The following is a 17,675-nucleotide window of genomic DNA, read 5'->3' on the forward strand; positions in this document are numbered from 1 at the left end:
GAACCGGATTGCTGAAACGCTCACTTTCTGCTCAGTGCAAATACTAGAAAACAGCTCAAATATCGAAAAAATAAATCAAATTATGCCATGCTGTGTGTTCGTTCAGGCAAAATTGCAAGTGACTGCATTGGGCATCCCACCTGAATCCACAAGGAAGGAGTTGCTGCATTTGGTGCAGTGGGATGAATTCAGAGTCCCATAACACGAGGAGGCTTTGCGTTCATTTTCTTCACGTCCGGTGAAGTGAAGTATTCTCTGCAATGAACTTCTAGGGTGTTTCAATCTCGCCCTGATTTCCGCAATTAGAATTTGAAAACAAGCAGGGCTCGTCCGGGATTTGAACCCGAGACCTCTCGCTAGTTCACACAATGAAGACACCTAAGCGAGAATCATACCCCTAGACCAACGAGCCAGCCGGTAACGTACCCCTGGTGCAACTAAGGAATCGTTTCAATGGCACCTACAGGCGACCAAACATCTTTGGACATCGTGATTGGGAAATCAGACATTTTGGCAATTACTCCGCATCTCGGGCAGTAATAAGAACAGTGAAACCGATGTTCACGTTTCACATCAGTGAAACGCAAGAAAAAAGCAAAAGCGGCAGCCTGCGATGTATTGGAAATCAGTAAAGATAAAAGGAGAATAAAGTTTGTGCAGTTTGGCCAGAGAGAGGGAAACATAAACTCCAAGATTTACAACAGCGCAGAATGAGGCCCGTCCTGTCCGTGAAAACGGATCCGACTGTGCAGCCAGATGTGCAATGTTGGAAATGTCGTTTTTGTTTTTGACCTTCACCAGGACAGGCAGTAAGATGTAACATTGATTATCATACAAACCGCGAGAGATTAAATCACAATAAAACACAAAGAGCGATAAATAACCTGAAACAACAAATCTATTGGATTGAAATGTTGAATTTCGATTGATATATCGCAAACAGCCAATTGAATTGGATCTTCGTCGTTTTATAGATCCGGAAGAGAAAAGAGAAACTGATGAAAAATGAAAAAAAAACGATAAGAAATGAAAACTAAAACTGCTGCCTTATTATCTGTTTCTTCACTCACCCTTCAATACTGGATAAAACAGAATGGAAATAACTGGATGAATTTAACCAAACGGATCCCGATCTGAAACGTTTACTCTGTTTGTCCCGCCACAAAAGCTCCCAGTTCTGCTGTGTATTTCCAGCTTTTTCTGAGTTTTCTTCAGATTTGCAGCATCTTCATTATTTCGCTTTTGGAATGTATGAGAAACCTCGGTGAACACTCGCCCTTCCCCCTTGCGTCGTGCCCCAGTCTCATTTTAAGTGGCCCAAAGCGACCCTCACACCGTCACCTCCACGCTGACAGATACAAGGTGGTCACGCACTGGTTCAGTGAGATTAATGCCGAGAGCGGTTTCCAGGTCCAATGCAATCGCAAAAAGAATCGTTGATTGAAGTTGTGGGGGATTGCGGCAACTTTGAATTGTGAATTTATGCAGCGAATTACTTTATGAGAAGGGACAATTTCAAACAGCCATTCTGAAAACCTTTCTGAAAAGAAAATGATTCGGCCCTGTTTTGCTCAACTTCACAAATTAATCCAAATGTTAGTTTCTTCGACAGGGATTTAACCACAGCCTGTTTGTTAGGAGGATATTTTAACTAAATTCTCATAGAATCAGAGCAGAGGAGCTTGAAGACTTGATCTGAGGAGTCTTGGGGGTGTATTTGATGTGTTTAGCTCTGAATTTTCCGTCTCTGGGTATGTTACGATTCCGTGAGTTTGCTGTTCTGTGTGATTGAGAGGGAGGGAAGCAGGAAGATCTGTGAAAAAGTTTTCCCTTTAAATATTTCACAGCTCCCCCATCTATTTTTGGTATTCGTTCATAGGATGTTGATATCGCTGGATCGGCCAGCATTTTTTGCCCATCCTGAATTGCCCTTGAGAAGATGGAGGTGTGTTGCCTTCTTAATCCGCTACTGTTATGACGCGGCAGATGGCGTGAGCCAAGCGGATCAAATCCACAAAGGAAACTTGATCACTCGGTCACAACGATTTCGCAATTTGCATTTTATTTCAAGGTGCGTGCCCTGAATTCAGTAGTATTATATCTACCAAGACTATAAAGGTGTTTTCAAAACTAAATTAAACATTTATTAGCAAAATAAATTATTTCAAGTACATACATAGGTCTACACATTACTGCTACAATAACTTGTAAATCCGCTAATTAATATGGCTTCCAGTTACACCCCCGTTAAGGCAGCGTTAAAAAATAGATTTAAACTGCTCCAGCCAAGTCAAACACAATACCCTGAACAGTAGAATTCAAAGTGGCTTTTCCCAGCTTCGGTTTCTATAGACAGTGCCTTAATGAGCAAACACTGGTGGCTTTTCACACTTCTGGTGGATCTTGCAATGCCTTCCCTTACACAGAACTTCTATCTCCTTTAGACAAGTTTCTCCCTTTTAATGTATATTCCATTTTTCCCATATGCCTTTGGAACTTTACTTTTCTCATAATATAAATCATTGCATGGTGCTCATATTATCAGAAACCTCTGGGGGAAAATAATTACAGTGCATGGCCTAGCTTCTCTGGCTAGGCGTAACATTCTATCATCTCTTTGAAATTCATACTACCCTGATTTATCTAAAAATACAAATTCTCCTCACCTCACATTCTAAAATTTCAGCCATGTTTACGAAATTAGCATCTCAAACAAAGCTTCCTCTTGATGAGTCAAGCTTCCAGACCAGCTGTCTCTAACTCAATTAAAGCCCACACACGCGCACAAAAACTATTCATACCGCGCTATTAACTCACTTTTAAAACAAATCACAATAACATTATGAGAATTATTATACTGTTGTGATAGCTACAGTCCGTGTGTTGTAGTTACATCCACAGTGCTGTTTCGGAGGAAATTCCAGGATTTTGACCCAGCAACAGTGAAGTAACCACGGAAAAGTGCTATCTCAGGATAGTGTGTGGCTTGGAGGTGAAATTGCAGATGGTGGCCTTCCCATGATTTTGCTGCCCTTGCCCTTCGAGGTGGTAGAGCTGCGGGTTTGGAAAGTGCGATTGAAGAAGCCTTGGTGAGTTGCTGTAGTGCCTCTTGTACATATTGCTGCCACTGTACGTCAGTGGTGGGAAGAGTGCATGTGTATTGTGGTGAATGAGGTGCCAATCAAGCGGATTGCTATGCCCTGGGTGGTATCGAGCTTCTTGAGTGCTGTTGGAGCTGCTCTCATCCAGGCAAGTTGAGAGCATTCCATCACACTCCCGACTTGTGCCTTCAAGATGGTGGAGCAGCTTTGGGGAGTTAGGAGGTGAGTTACTCAACAGAATTCGCAGCCTCTGACCTCTGATCTTGCAGCCACTGCATTCAAGTGGATGGTGCAGTTCGATTCCTGGTCAATGGTAGCCCCCAGTGTGTTGATAGTGGGAGATTCTGAGGCAGAACTGCCATTGAATGTCAAGAACTGATGATTAGATTACTTCTTGTCGTGGATGGTCATTTCCTAAAATTAATAGCACGAATGTTATCTTCCACTTATCAGCCCAAGCCTGAATATTGTCTAGATATTGCTGTATATGTCCGGACTGCTTCACTATCCGATGAATGAATGGTGCTGAACATTGCACAACATCCACCAACATCCCCACTTCTAACCTTATGATGGAGGGAAGTTCATTGATGAAGCAACTGAAGATTGTTGGGCCAATGGCATTCCTCTGAAGAACTCCCTCAGTGATGTCCTGCAACTGAGCTGAGTGTCCTACAACAGCCACAACCACCTTCCTTTCTTTTAGGCCTGACTCCCCCTGATGGGGAGTTGTCCAGCTGATTCCCATTGATTTCAGTTTCGCTAGGGCTCCTTGTTGCCACACTGGGTCAAATGTTGCGTTGATGTCAACGGCAGTCACTCTCACCTCACCTCTTGAGTTCAGCTCTTGTGTCCATGTGTGGACAAAGGCTGCAATGATTTCAGTAGCTGAGTGGCCCAGACGGAGCCCAAACTGAGAGTCAGTGAGCAGGTTTTTGCTGGGTAAGTGCAGTAAGTGGTGATAGCACGGTCAACGACACTTTTCATCACTTTGTTCATGATGAAGAATAAACTAATGGAGCAGTATTAGGATGGGGTGGATTTGTTCTGCTTCTTCTGGACAGAACATGCCTCGGAATTTGTGCACATTGGCGTGTAGATGCCTCTTCTGTCTCTAGTTGGCAGCTAGTTCTGGAGCTCAAATCCAGCGATGTCCAACAAATCCAATTGGAGAGGTCAGGCGCAATCGGGCAGCGATTAAAATCACTTTCCGTTAAATTCACCCAGTTTTTTTTACATGTTTTAATGCAGTATTGATTGGCGACCGGATAAACAGAAAACAAGGGAGCAGCTCCATCATTTCTTTTCTTCCTATCGACATTTTTTCCCTCCGTTTCTCTTTTCTCTCCCGGGTCTAGAAAATAACGGGAATTCCAATTTCCTTTCCTTTTCCATCGATGGTTTCTCATTTCTAAACGATATTTTACATTCCAATCGAATCGATTTGTTATTTCTCATTGTTTTTCCGCACGTTTTGTTTTGTTGAATTCTCTCACGGTCTGGTTGATGACCAATGTTCCGTCTCACTGTCTGTTCTGGTGAAGATCAGCAGCACCATCCGCCTCGTCGCTTGAGGCTGCGCCTCGCCACTCATGTGGAATTAAATCAACTCGTCCTGTCAGTTGGCATTTTAAAACATATTAGAAGACTCATTACTTCGAAAATGGCTTAATGTTTAAGGCGTCTGTGTGATGGCCATGTTGATGCGATCCAATGATTAGATCTTCCGCTTATTCCGCGATGTTATATTTACAATGTGACGAAACATGTTGCACATGGTCTTGCAGTGTTTCACATCAGCCCATTCATAAAAATCCGTGACCTGATGTGATGGCAATGTAATTTGCCGAGAGAAACAACATTTTCAACAAGTACCTGGTGATGTAGTTAAAGAGTTGGTTTTAATTTTCCAAAATTCTCTAGATTCGGGGTAGGCTACATTAAGTTGTAAAATAGTTAATTTAACACCTGTATTCAAAAAGGCCGGGAGGCAGAAAGCAGGAAACAATATGCCAGTTAGCTTAACATCAATCGTAGTGAAATTTTTAGAAGCTAATATTAAAAACGTTATAACAGGGCACTTAGATGAATTCAAGGCAATCAGCAGGATCAACATGGTTTTGGGAAAAGGGGAATCATTTTTAACCAGTTTGTTGGATTTCTTTACTGTGAATAAAGGGAAATATTGGATGTACTATATTTAGATTTTCAGATGGCATTTGGGTCATCGGCATTGTGGAGACTAATCGCAGACTGGGTGACCATTTTACGGAACATTGTTGCTCAGTCCGCAAGCATGACCCCGCCTTCCGGTCACTTGCCATTTCAAAACACCATCTTGCTCTCAGGCTCACATTTCCGCTGTGGCCTGCTGCAATGCTCCAGTGAAGCCCAACGCAAATGGGAGGAACAGCATCTCATCTACTGGCAAGGCAATTTACAGCCTTCAGGACTTAACATTGAGTTCAAAGACCATGAATTCTAACCACCTCCCCCTACATGGTCATCTGTTACCTGTTCTCATATTTGCCTTTGGAGAGCGCTGACCCTTGTTCTGCTGTTAACACGTTCTGTAATCTTACCTTTATGCCCCATATTAGCATTTACTGTAGTCTTTAACACGACATTTAACACTCCCCTTGTCTTGTGACCATGATATCCTTGTCAAGTCTCTGCTGAGGTCCCCACTATCCCTCACCTTCTGTTTTGCTCCATTGCTCCACCCGCTCTCTTCCACAGTATAAAATCCATCACATTTCTACCTCTCTTCAGCTCTGAAGAAGAGTCAAACGGAGCCGAAACTTTTCTCTCTCCACAGATGCTGCCTGGCCTGCTGAGCTTTTGAAGAAGTTTTTATTTCAAGTTTCCAGCACCTGCAGCATTTTAGTTTCATTTTAATGCACGATTCCTGGATTCCCAGCCATCGGAAATAGTTTCGCTCTCTGATGCTATCGCCTTAACATGACGGAAAATTCGATCAAATTACTCGTTAAATGGACAGAAGGACTTTCTTCAATGAGTGGTTTCAATGTTCCGTGGATTAATTTCTGGAATTTATGGAATAAATACAATCACATATTTATTCATATGGGACCAGTATCGGTTTTATTAGGCAGTGTAATGACCGCGTGGCCTAATGGTTAAGTCTTTTGACTTCGGTGTGCGTAATGCTATCAGAAGATTACAGGTTCGAGTCCTGCTGCGGTCGCTTTATACAGAAATCGATTGGAACTTTCTGAAAACCGTGGTCTTCCTCGTTAGTTGAAGATTCTGCTTCTTTTCCCAAACATTTCAGAGCTCTTTCTCAGAATGCAGTGTCTTGTTATTTTGTACAATCTTTGTATTTTGTTTCCAACTGGAACAAAAGGCTTTGCCTCAACCCATTTCATGGGTTTAATAAAATGCTTTGGAAAAAATTCCAATCTCTCCGTGAAGCGGCTCAAACATAAGCTAAACGCGCTGCTTTGGCGTACAACAGGGCTGGACCACAAAGTCACTGTGTTCCTCATCTTGAATCCCAGATTAATCTCCATGGACAAAAGCAAAATACTGCGGATGCTGGAAATCTGAAACCTTCGGTATGTCCGCAAGCATGACCCAGACCTCCCTGCCGCTTGCTATTTCAACACACCACCCTGCTCTCAAGCCCACATGTCGGTCCTTGGCCTGCTGCAATGTTCCAGTGAAGCTCAACGCAAACTGGAGGAACAGCACCTCATCTTCCGATTAGGCACTCTACAACCTTCCAGACTTAATGTTGCGTTCAACAAATTCAGATCATGAACTCTCTCCTCTATCCCCACCCCCTTTCCGATCCTCCTTTTTCCAAATTTATATTTTTAAAATATATTTTTATTTTCCCACCTAGTTTTAAATTTATTTCGATCAATCGTTTTATCTCCACCTTTTAGCCCATTTGGATACCTTAGCCCCACCCCACCCCCGCTGGGGCTATCTGCCACTTGTTTATCCTGCTTTCTACCCTAATGTCACCATTAGCACACTCCTTAGATAATATCAGCACCGTTAACACCACTTTTCCCTTTTGTCTATGACATCTTTGGCAATCTCTTCTTTGCCTCCACCTATCACTGGCCCTCTATCCAGCTCCACCTGTCCCACCCCCCCGTCAACCAGCTTATATTTCACCACATTTCTATATTTCTTTAGTTCTGATGAAGAGTCATTCGGACTCGAGGCGTTAATTGTGTTCCTCTCAGCAGATGCTGTCAGAGTTGCTGAGTTTTTCCAGCTATTTTTATTTTTGTTTCTAATCTCCGTGGACACGTGTTTAAATCCCGCGATGGTAGCTGATGGAATTCAAACTCAATTAGGTAGTAAATATGGAATTGTGATCTCATATTAGTAATGGCGACCATAAAACTATAGTCAATTGTTCTCAAAACAAATCAATTTCATCAAAGCGCTTGAGATACAGAAGTCTGCCGCCCTGTCGGTGTCTGGCCCGCATGTAACTCCCCACCCACAGCAATATTATTCCCTTAACTGCTCTCTGAATTAGCCGAGGAAGCCACACAGTTCAAGGGCAAATAGGGAAGAGCAAAAAAATGCTGGCCCTGCAGGCGACGCCCACATCTCATCCAAAGAAGTATAATTAAGAAATAAAGAAATTCCTGGTGGACAGAGACGGAAGGAGTGACAGGTTGGGTCTTTTTTCTCTTATAACGACAAACGTTACGATCCCAGCTGATGTTACTGCTGGGTAAGTCAGATCCAGGGTGGAACTTTATATGATAGATCGTATACGTTTTTTGCTAAGAAACGTGAAGGATGGTTACTGAACAGAATCACAGGGGTCTGCTGATGAAATTTTAACACAATAATAAAACATTTATTAAGGAAGGAAAGGCAAAGTACGTTACACCGATCCTTCATCCAAACTATACCTTAACTGATATACACAAATTCATAAAGATAACAGAAACTACAAAAATATCTTATGCTCTAACGTTCGCGGCAAGTGTACAGTCCATGTAGCTGAATGAGTGAGCTGCAGTCGGACATACCACACTCCGAAACCAAGTTTCGAGGGATTTCTCGTTAATCCCCCAGTTGCTCATCGGACTGTGAGGTAACTGGTCTCAATGAAACTCTGTCTTTCTGACAAGGGTTTCCAATCTTCACATTCGAAGATCTCGCTTTGGTATTCTGTCCCAAACGACGCTTTCTCTCAGATACCTTCAAGAAGGATCCACCTCCAGGGTTTCAGCCTCTCTTTCCAAGGTTCTTTTCTCCTGGATCTATCCGCACATTCAAACTTCACCTTCCACACGGACACTATCCGGTATTAGGCCCCGCCAAACAGAACAACATTGCTGCAAAGGTCCATAATAAGGGCCAACATTTGGCTGTCTACGCAGATTTTCTGGCGTCTTGCAAGGCCCAGCTCGTTCTAAGTCTGCTCCGCGCGGCTCTGACTCTGCTCCTCAATCTTCACTGAACAGGATCTGTTTCAGATTCCTGTCCTCATCCTTCAACTTCCTGAGACCTCTTTCTTTACCAGTCCCTGGTTTGGGACTGCTCCTTTGTTTTGGGACCTACTCCATGTAACTCCTCTCTGTCCAGCTTTTTCTGGCACTTTTTTTATCAGAATGGAACTCTCTTCTCAGTCACCTGCGCCCCTTTTCACGCTGTTTTGCTTTTGGACCTTCTTTTACTTCTGCGCAGGCGCAGAAGTAACTTCTAACCTGGAAAAAAGGAAACGAATTGCGCATGTGTGCAAGGCCGTGTCTCGGCCTGAAGTCGAGAAAATGAGCCGACCAGCACATGCGCACTGCCAACAACGTCGCTAAAAGAACAACCTGCGCATGTGCGACCATTTCAGAACTAGACTATGCGACCCCTTGGGAACTGTAGTTCTCAGTCTCCGAGGGCTCGATCTCCATTTTGAAAGATAAATTTTAGCTTGTTCCTTTTTGGGTTCATCACAGGTTTCAGTTCCCTCCAGATTAAGTTTTACTTTCTGAAAAGGGGGTGGAATAATTAACTTTAAGAAGCAACGTGTACAGACTGGGTGATAATTTGATAACCTGTTCAGTCCAAGATTATGAAAATTGAAACATAGGAACAGAAGTAAACTATTCTTCCCTCATGCCTGCCCTGCCTTTTAATGAACTCACGACTGGCCTGTATTTTAGCTCAATCTATCTCTCTCGCTCTAATTTTAATGTTGTGTATCTTTGGCCTGGCTTCCCCCCAACAGACGTCATGTTCTCTACTTATCTACCCTGTCAAATCATTGAATCATCATAAACATTTCAGGCAGATTACCCCTTAATCTTCGAATTTCAAGGCATTACAAGACTAGGTTTTGCAATCTGTCCTCACCATTTGAGTGTGGCAACACAGCTGCACCCACTTCTCACTCTTCCTCAAGTTTTGTTGTCCAGAATTCATCGCAATGATCTGAATGGGGTCTAAACAGTATCTTACATAACTGTAGAATGAGTTCAATCGGTTGTATTCTATTAGCCATGTTTTTTTCACCTTCCTGTCCAATAGCTTGTAATGATGTCTGTACATGGCTCCCTGTTCTTCCACAGATGCTACCATCTCACCACAAAAATAACACCCTGCTCTAAGTATCATATGTTTATTTCAAAGGGCCCTAAATTTAATCTTATTTTGCTAAAACTTGCTCACTCACTTAACTTATCAAGTAAATACTAAATTAAATGTGTTCCCTAATGATAATCTTGTTTTTCTGCTCCATCACCATTATTTCTTTCTGTTGCTTTCAGCTGGTGTAAATCCAGAGAATGGAAGGGAGGGAGGAAAATATCTTGCTGCCTTTCATGAATCCTATTTTATCATCATTTCAGTAAAATTTGAGTGCAAAACTGTAACTCTCAATCTCAGTGTTTTTATGGCCTGAACAGACCCGGAATCTCCAGTGAGATATTAACAAGGATAGGATTCCAGGCCTATTTGATTCAAAATGTTAGCAAACAGGAAGAAGCAATTAATTGATAATATCCACAAACTAGCAACAAGGATCCAAATCAGAATGGATCATCGGTCCTTCACCTTAAACTCTCTATCACCTCGTCACCTGTCTGAGTTTCAGAACACAGTCTTATACTCTTTTTCCATCCAGGACCGTTGACAAGAAGGTTCTGAATAGGCAGGCAGGTGTGCAATGTTGGACATTCAGCTTCTGTGAGCAAAATAACCTTCCATCACATCAGGTCAAGGATTGGTTTTAATTTACAAACGTGAAACATTTCCTGACAAATTTATTTCGGACAAAAGCAAAACTCTGCTGATTATGTTGAATTTGTTCATTGGTTACCTAACATTCAGGCAATGGAAAAATATGGAATAATGTGTATAAGAAAAACATATGCCTGGGATCAATTTAAATACCTGCACTAAATCTCCCCTTAACACTCTCTGTTGTAAGAAGAACATCCCTAGTTGTTGTTTCTTTGTCCATCCACATCCGGAATCCCTCACCGCTGATACCATTCCAGTAAATCCCCACTGTACGCTCTCCAAGGCCTTGCCGTCTTTCCTAAAACTTGTCCCTAGCCCTCACCAGGATTTTATAATCCACATTATAACCTGACATGCCTCCAATTCTTTGAATTACGTCTATCTGCATTATTTAGATAAACTAAGATTACAATACATTTTCGATCACGATTGAGCTTTTTCAATGTTAATTTCCTAAAAGATTTAGAGGAAATAGACTTAAAATCTCTCGAAATAAACCTTCGTGAAAATCTGCAATCAATTCACGGACAACCCTCCATTCCACTTATTGCTACTTTTGTTTCCGCTAACTCTACATCTTTACCACAAAGGCCTCTTGAAACCATCTTCAAGAAAGGTTCTCACTTTTTCCATCGACAATTTGCAAATGTTTTTGTTGTTCCCATAAATCTTGTGAAAGAAGAGGCCCGAGCAGGATTGGCTGCAATGAATGTTAATAAGTCACGAGGTCCAGATGTGATGCAGCTGACGATGCTGTCGGATGCAACAGCGGAAATCCTGAAGGTACTGGCCAGAATCTTCCGAACACTGTTTGTTATTTTTAATGGACAGCTACACACCACTTGTTTATTACAGGAAACAAAAATGAATAAAAGTGCATCAGAGATGAGCGGATTCTAACGTCCTACATCTCCAGATTTTTTATTTGGTAATGAACAACCCATCCTCGATGTCAGATTTTTGCATTAAGAATGAGAACCCCGCCTCCAGGGAACACAGCACCGATACCTCCAAGATCAGATTTGCAACCTTGAAACTCAGTGAAAGGCTTTCACACTCCCCTCGGGAACTATGGCAGAGTGTGTGGAGTCACCTCAGAACCCACAGCCCCGGAGTGGAAGGAAGTCATTCTCAGCCACGAGGTACCGTCTAAGACAGGAGACTAAATTCTTTTGTGAGTGTCTCTGGGTGATGAACTGATGGTGCTCGGAGCTCTCAGCGTTTACTCATTTATTTCACAGGAGTTATTCAGTTTTGACGTTGATTGGTTCTCTGGTGTCGATTCCTCGTATTCTTCGCCCGATTTTCTGTCCAATGAAGCTCTCTCAGCAGAATTCTCATTAACGCCTTGTCTTTTCCTCGCAGCGTTTCAATCACGATGTTTTTTGAACTATATTATTAAAGGCTTGCAGCAGCCAGCTTCCAGGAACAGCAATGTGATGAAGGCAGGATAATCTGTTTTGAAGTGATGTTAATTGAGGGACAAATGTTGGCTCCGACACGATGGAATAACTCCCGTGCCACTGTCCGAAATTGTGCCATGGGAATTTTAATTGTGCAGGCAGATGGCACCTCAGTTTGCCATAGCATCTCAAAACTGGCAACTGTAACAGTGAAACTTTGGCTCAGCGCGGCACTGAAGTGTCTGCCAGACTTTCTGCTCAGAATTCTGGAGAGATTTTGAACTCACAACCCTCTGCCTGTAAAAACTTGAGAACAACTGACTGAATCATAGTTCACAGAATAGTGCAAAGACAGGGGACATTGTACTCTGAGAGCAGAAGCAGCACTAGATTGTTATTTGGAGAGGTGTTACAGAGAATGAGAGATTAACACTCACAGTTGAAAGAGGTGGACTTTTTAGCAGGGCAGGGAGAGAGAGGTTGCAGTAATTTCGATTCGAGTGTTGATATCAGAAAACGTTAGCTTTGTTTTAAAGATTGGATGTGATAAGGCGTCAGAGGCTGAGAGAAATTAATGATAACAACTCTTATCAGTCGGATCCACATAGGGAGGAAGTGATGATTTCTGATTCCCACATTTGCCCCGGGAATGGAGCAGACAGCATTACAACATTGAGAAGTTCAACGAAACAAGGAGGGAAACTCTTCAATCGACTGTCTTTGAAGACAATGGGCAACACCTGCTGTGGTGTGTGAGCTTTATTCTGAGGTATGCCGACATCACATCTCCACCGACTGGAAGAGGTTATATTTTATCATCACAGGCCACGTGAGTTAATAATGCCAGAACGAGCAGTTTCTCAGTGTTTCCAACTCCTTGACCTTCTCGAAGAGTTAAATTGTTTACCACGATGTACTGTAATACCCACAGAGGGGTAACAATGATATATGACAATATCCAGTAATAAACCACATTTAAAACCGAGATCCAATCTTCCCCACTCGGAGGGATGTGAACAATCTAACCAGGCTATTTACAGCAAGAGAATAGGAGTTTTACCCAGAGTCCTGGGATCAATAATAATCCCTCATCCAGAATCACTGAAACAGGTTATCCAAATATTGATCAGGTTCCTGCCTGTGGGATCCTGCTGTGCACATTCAAGCACGAATCTCAATTACCAAGACGCCCCATCAGCCCCCTTGCCCAAAATACCCACCCATTGGCTGTGAGGTTTTGGATCTTTCTGCGGTTGCAAAATGTGCTGGCGAAATGCAAGTTCCCCCTGATTCCCGCCCTCCCTCTAGCTCCCTCCCTCTTTTCCTCCGTCGCTCTCTTCCTCGTTCTGACAGATGCTGTCCCCCACAACCCCTTCCATTTTCTCTCCCGTTTCTATTCCTCCAGTCGCCAACCCTTCAGTCCCCTCAACCCCGAAATAACCTTCCTTCTCTCTAATCTCATTCCCTTTCCCTGGGATCTGTCCTCTCCCCAGGCTCCCACTGACCCCGGGCTCGGGGACTCTCAGGCCGGCACGGGCTCTTTAACCGGCTCCATTCACAGGAAAAGTAACTTCAGTTTCCACAAAAACATCCGCTCTCTCTCAAATCCCAAAACTGAAATTCAGGCTGCCCGTTAATGTGAAGAGGCGGGTGTCGGGCTGCGGTTTTCGCTCCTGCTGTTTAATGCAGGTCGCTATAACTGGATACCGTGAGCAGAAAGAAATTGCTGCTGTTTTTAGACATTTGTTTTAACTGAACTCACTGTCGCTCTGCTTTAAAAGGACGAGTTTGAATCTCCTGACTTATGGATAAAATAAAGTCGGGCGATTATAGCTTACATAACCAACTCTAGCTAACGGAACTAAGCAGCTATATGGACGGAAGCGGCTGCGGATTTAAACCCCATGATGGACACTTTGTGTTTTACTTCTCATACTGGGTAACGGAACAATTGCAAAAACAGTAGATACCCCACATCGCTGAAACATTGTTCCAATGTAAAATGAAAACTGAACCGGAAAATCGGAAGGGATGACTTTCATCATGGTTTTGAAATTCAACATTTCGGTGGAATCCAGACACAATGAACTTTGTGCCCAGACAAAAGCTTCAAGTACAGTGAAGAGCCATGAGCCTGACGTGATTTGAACACGCAACCTTCTGATCTGGAGTCAGACGCGCTACCGTTGCGCCACAAGCCCAGCTGTAAAAAGACAGCTGTTGCTTGTCCTAGATTCACTTCCTTAGACCTTGATCATATTCAGTGCATTGAAAATCAAACAGGGATCATGAAAGGGAACATGATTTTCCCTCCATTCCTCGTTGCCTTCTTTGCTTTCTGTGGATTTACATCACAAGGACGAGTAGCAAGAAAAGCAAAGAACGTGAGAGCAAACGCAGAACAATAAGCCGTGGGAGAAGTTTATTTTCAAATTTCATAAATAATTTAAATGAGTGAGAAATACTTTGGCAGTTGGATTCACAATGAACCATAATCTGACTGAGGCCACGAATGCACGAGTTTCGTTTCGTTTTGTTTTTAATTGGTGAGATGTTGCCAACTATGGAGGAGCAGAGGCCCAAATTATACAACTGAAAGTTAGCGGACAGGTAGAAAGAAATAACGATGCAGGGTTTCAAGGAATCACATCATCACACAGTGCAGAAGAGACCCTTCAGCACATCGTGTCTACACCGACACGTGAGAAACACATGACCTACCTACCTACCTAATCCCATTTACCAGCACTTGGCCCACAGACGTGAACGTTATGACGTGCCAAGTGCTCATCCTGGTACTTTTTAAGGGATGTGAGGCAACCCGCCTCCACCACCCTCCAAGGCAGCGCATTCCAGACCGTCACCACCCTTTGGGTAAAAAGGTTTTTCCTCAAATGCCCCCAAAACTTCCTGCCCCTCACCTTCAACTCATTGCCCCCTCGTGACTCACCCTTCAACTGAGGGGAACAACTGCTACCTATCCACCCTATCCATGCCCCTCAAAATCTTGTACACCTCGATCAGGTCGCCCCTCAGTCTTCTCTGCTCCAACGAAAACAACCTAAGTCTATCCAACCTCTCTTCTTAACTAAAAGGTTTCATCCCAGTCAACATCCTGGTGAATCTCCTCTGCACCCCCTCCAGTGCAATGACATCCTTCCTATAATGTGGCGACCAGAACTGCTCACAGTACTCCAGCTGTGGCCTCACCAAGGTTCTATACAACTCCAACATGACCTCCCTACTTTTTTAATCTATGCTTCGATTGATAAAAGCAAGTATCCCATATGCCTTTTTCACCACCCCACTAACATGCCCCTCCGCCTTCAAAGATTTATAGACACACACTCCAAGGCCCCTTTGTTCCTCAGGGCTTCCTATTGTCATGCCGTTCATTGAATACTTCCTTGTCAAATGACTCCTACCAAAATGTAACACCTCACATTTTTCAGCGTTAAATTCCATCTGCCACTTATCTGCCCATTTGATCATCCCGCATATATCTTCCTGTAGCCTAAGACACTGAACCTCACTGTTAACCACCCGGCCAATCGATGTGTCGTCCGTAAACTTACTAATCCTACCCCCCACATAGTCATCTATGACGTTCATATACATGACGAATAATAGGGGACCCAGCACAGATTTTTGAAAGATCATTAAAGAATTATCCAGCACGGACTCGGTTGTTCACTTCAAAGCAAAAATGAAAATGCTGGAAACACTCAGCCCATCAGGCATTAACTGTGGAGAGAGATTTTTTAAAATGTTAATGTTTCAAGTTTGTGAACTTATCAGAACTTTTGTATTCGGTAAATAACAATTCGATGTCACACATCAACAATTCCCTGTTTGAGCATCAACATCCGGAATACATTGTCGGTCCCGCTCTCTGGAATCCCCCGCTCCATGTTTGGTCCCAAACTGTAAAGAGGTCAGGAGCCTCCTGGTTCCGATGAAAGTAAACTGGCGCCATCAGGTTGGGCAACACAATAAATAATATAGATGAGATCAGAGAGATTTGCATGTCGGAAGTGTGAGCTCATCAACTTAAGACCTCGGAAAGATGTATCAGACGATTGTGTATCTGGTGAGAAGCTGGTGACCCTGGAGGAACTGAGAGGCTGGGGTTCCAAATACAGAAATCACCAAGCACAATGAACAATTACCACGTTTTCTAAAGCCTATTTCAGTAACAAGAAGTAATTTATAGTTTACATCGACTGCAATTTGCACGTCAATTCATGTTAAGTTGAATAAACGGCATCCGGGATCCTGTTTTTTTTTTCAGTAGAAGCATCAAGTACAAAAGCAAGGCAGCTGTGCAGAATCTTTAAAAAAAACATTGGTTCGGTCTCAACTGGAATATTGTGCCCAACAATGATTATCAAAATTAAAAAGAATGTGGCGACATTGGAAACATTTACAAGAATGAATTCATTGTTGAGGAACTTGAATGAGATGAATAGATTGGAAAAACAAACCTGCGGCTGTTCTCAGAGAAGAAAATGTTGAGAGGAGTTTAGATGGGGATTTTCAAAATCATAAGATGTCTGGGCAGAGTAATAGAGAGAAACTGTTTCCATTGTCGGGAGGGCCGAGAATCAGAGCGCACCAATTCAAGATGATTGGCAAGATATACACAATTGGACCTGAGGAAGAACTTCGTTTAAGATAGCGTGTGGTTAGGATCTGGAATGCTCTACCTGAGAGGCAGTTTCGACAATGGCTTTCAGAGGAGATTCCATAATTTTCTGAAGAGAGTAATTTAGAGGCTACAGAGGCATTGAATAACTGAGTTTCCCTGCAGAGAACCAGAACAGGGAACAAGGGCCAAGTGCTCACCCTCTATGCTGCCATCATTTTGTGTCTCTCTAACGCCAGGAATGAAGCCAGGGATATTTTCGCGTAAAGTGATGGTGAGCATTAGTCTATCAAAAGTACTGGGAAGTTCGGAAGGAGAGAGTAACTGATCCTGCATCCCTCACCCTAATACAAGAATGTAAGATTGTGGAAATAGTCAGCAACTCAAGCAACATCTGTGGAGAGAGAAACTGTGTTTTGTGCAGTGATAGTAGGAGCCTCGGCATCCTCAATGTGTGGGTGTAGAAGAGAGCACGTTGGGCTACTGCTGGGTCAGTGATATTTTTTGTAAGAGGCAGCGGAAGGGAAGTTTTGAGAGCTTTTCGTACGGGCAGAAGTGATACCGTTTAAAGTGAACAGACAGTTTCACAATCAACACTAATGTAGTTGACAGGACAGATCCACTCAGCCGTCAGTAACTTGACAGAGGATGTCATTGTCTAACAGTTATCGTACTCACTTTCACAGGCGAAAGTTTCCCGGATGGAAATGTTCTGCTTCACCCTGTTAAGGGCGAGCAAGCCGTGGGCGACCTCATCCCCCTGTCGAAAGGGTTGCAGTGGCTGCTCCCCTATTCTTAACTGAAGTTAATTTTACTTCACTGAGGAGAAAAATGACCCACAGTGTAGACCATTTCATCATTTCATCTCTTTTAAACGCAGGAATCATGAAATCCTCCAGGCTAAAGATCTGAAATGTAGCTCAGCCATCTATTTGGTGGCTGACAGTAGAAAGCCTTTCCTGTCTAGATCCGCGATTACAGCTGGTTGGAACCTAAAGATTGCTACAATTGCTGGTAGATTATTGTTGGGCGTGAGCATTAAAGGTTATGAGACTAGGGCTGGCAGATCGATTTGATGTAGAAATCAGTCATGATCTAAATGAAAGGTGGAACTGATTGGAGGAGCTGAATGTCTTCATATTGATTCACTGCAATGAAATGCACCTCAGTGTTCAGGGTGACCAATGTGTATTGGCTGTTCTATTGTGACAACGGATGAAAAGCCAATTGTCCGAAAGTGAGAAGATGCAATTTGATGTTTTTTCACCCTCTTCTGTTTAATAGCAACAT

The 17,675-nt window shown here is 43.0% G+C and overlaps 2 protein-coding genes and 1 non-coding gene across 3 annotated transcripts in view; 1 reads left to right on the forward strand and 2 right to left on the reverse strand.

Moving 5' to 3' along the window:
- LOC144670280 (histone H2B 1.1-like) overlaps nt 1-17,675 on the reverse strand; it is a 495,251-nt gene that overhangs the window by 292,145 nt on the left and 185,431 nt on the right. The window lies entirely within an intron of this gene.
- The window catches only part of LOC144670308 (histone H2B-like), a 518,579-nt gene that overhangs the window by 123,561 nt on the left and 377,343 nt on the right, over nt 1-17,675 (forward strand). The gene's annotated exons all lie outside the window — the stretch shown is intronic.
- Nucleotides 13,870-13,941, reverse strand: trnaw-cca (transfer RNA tryptophan (anticodon CCA)). The gene has a single exon. It is a non-coding gene; the product is annotated as a tRNA-Trp (tRNA).

The sequence above is a fragment of the Cetorhinus maximus genome, chromosome 31 (genome assembly GCF_964194155.1).
Source record: "Cetorhinus maximus chromosome 31, sCetMax3.hap1.1, whole genome shotgun sequence".
Classification (NCBI taxonomy): Eukaryota; Metazoa; Chordata; class Chondrichthyes; order Lamniformes; family Cetorhinidae; genus Cetorhinus; species Cetorhinus maximus.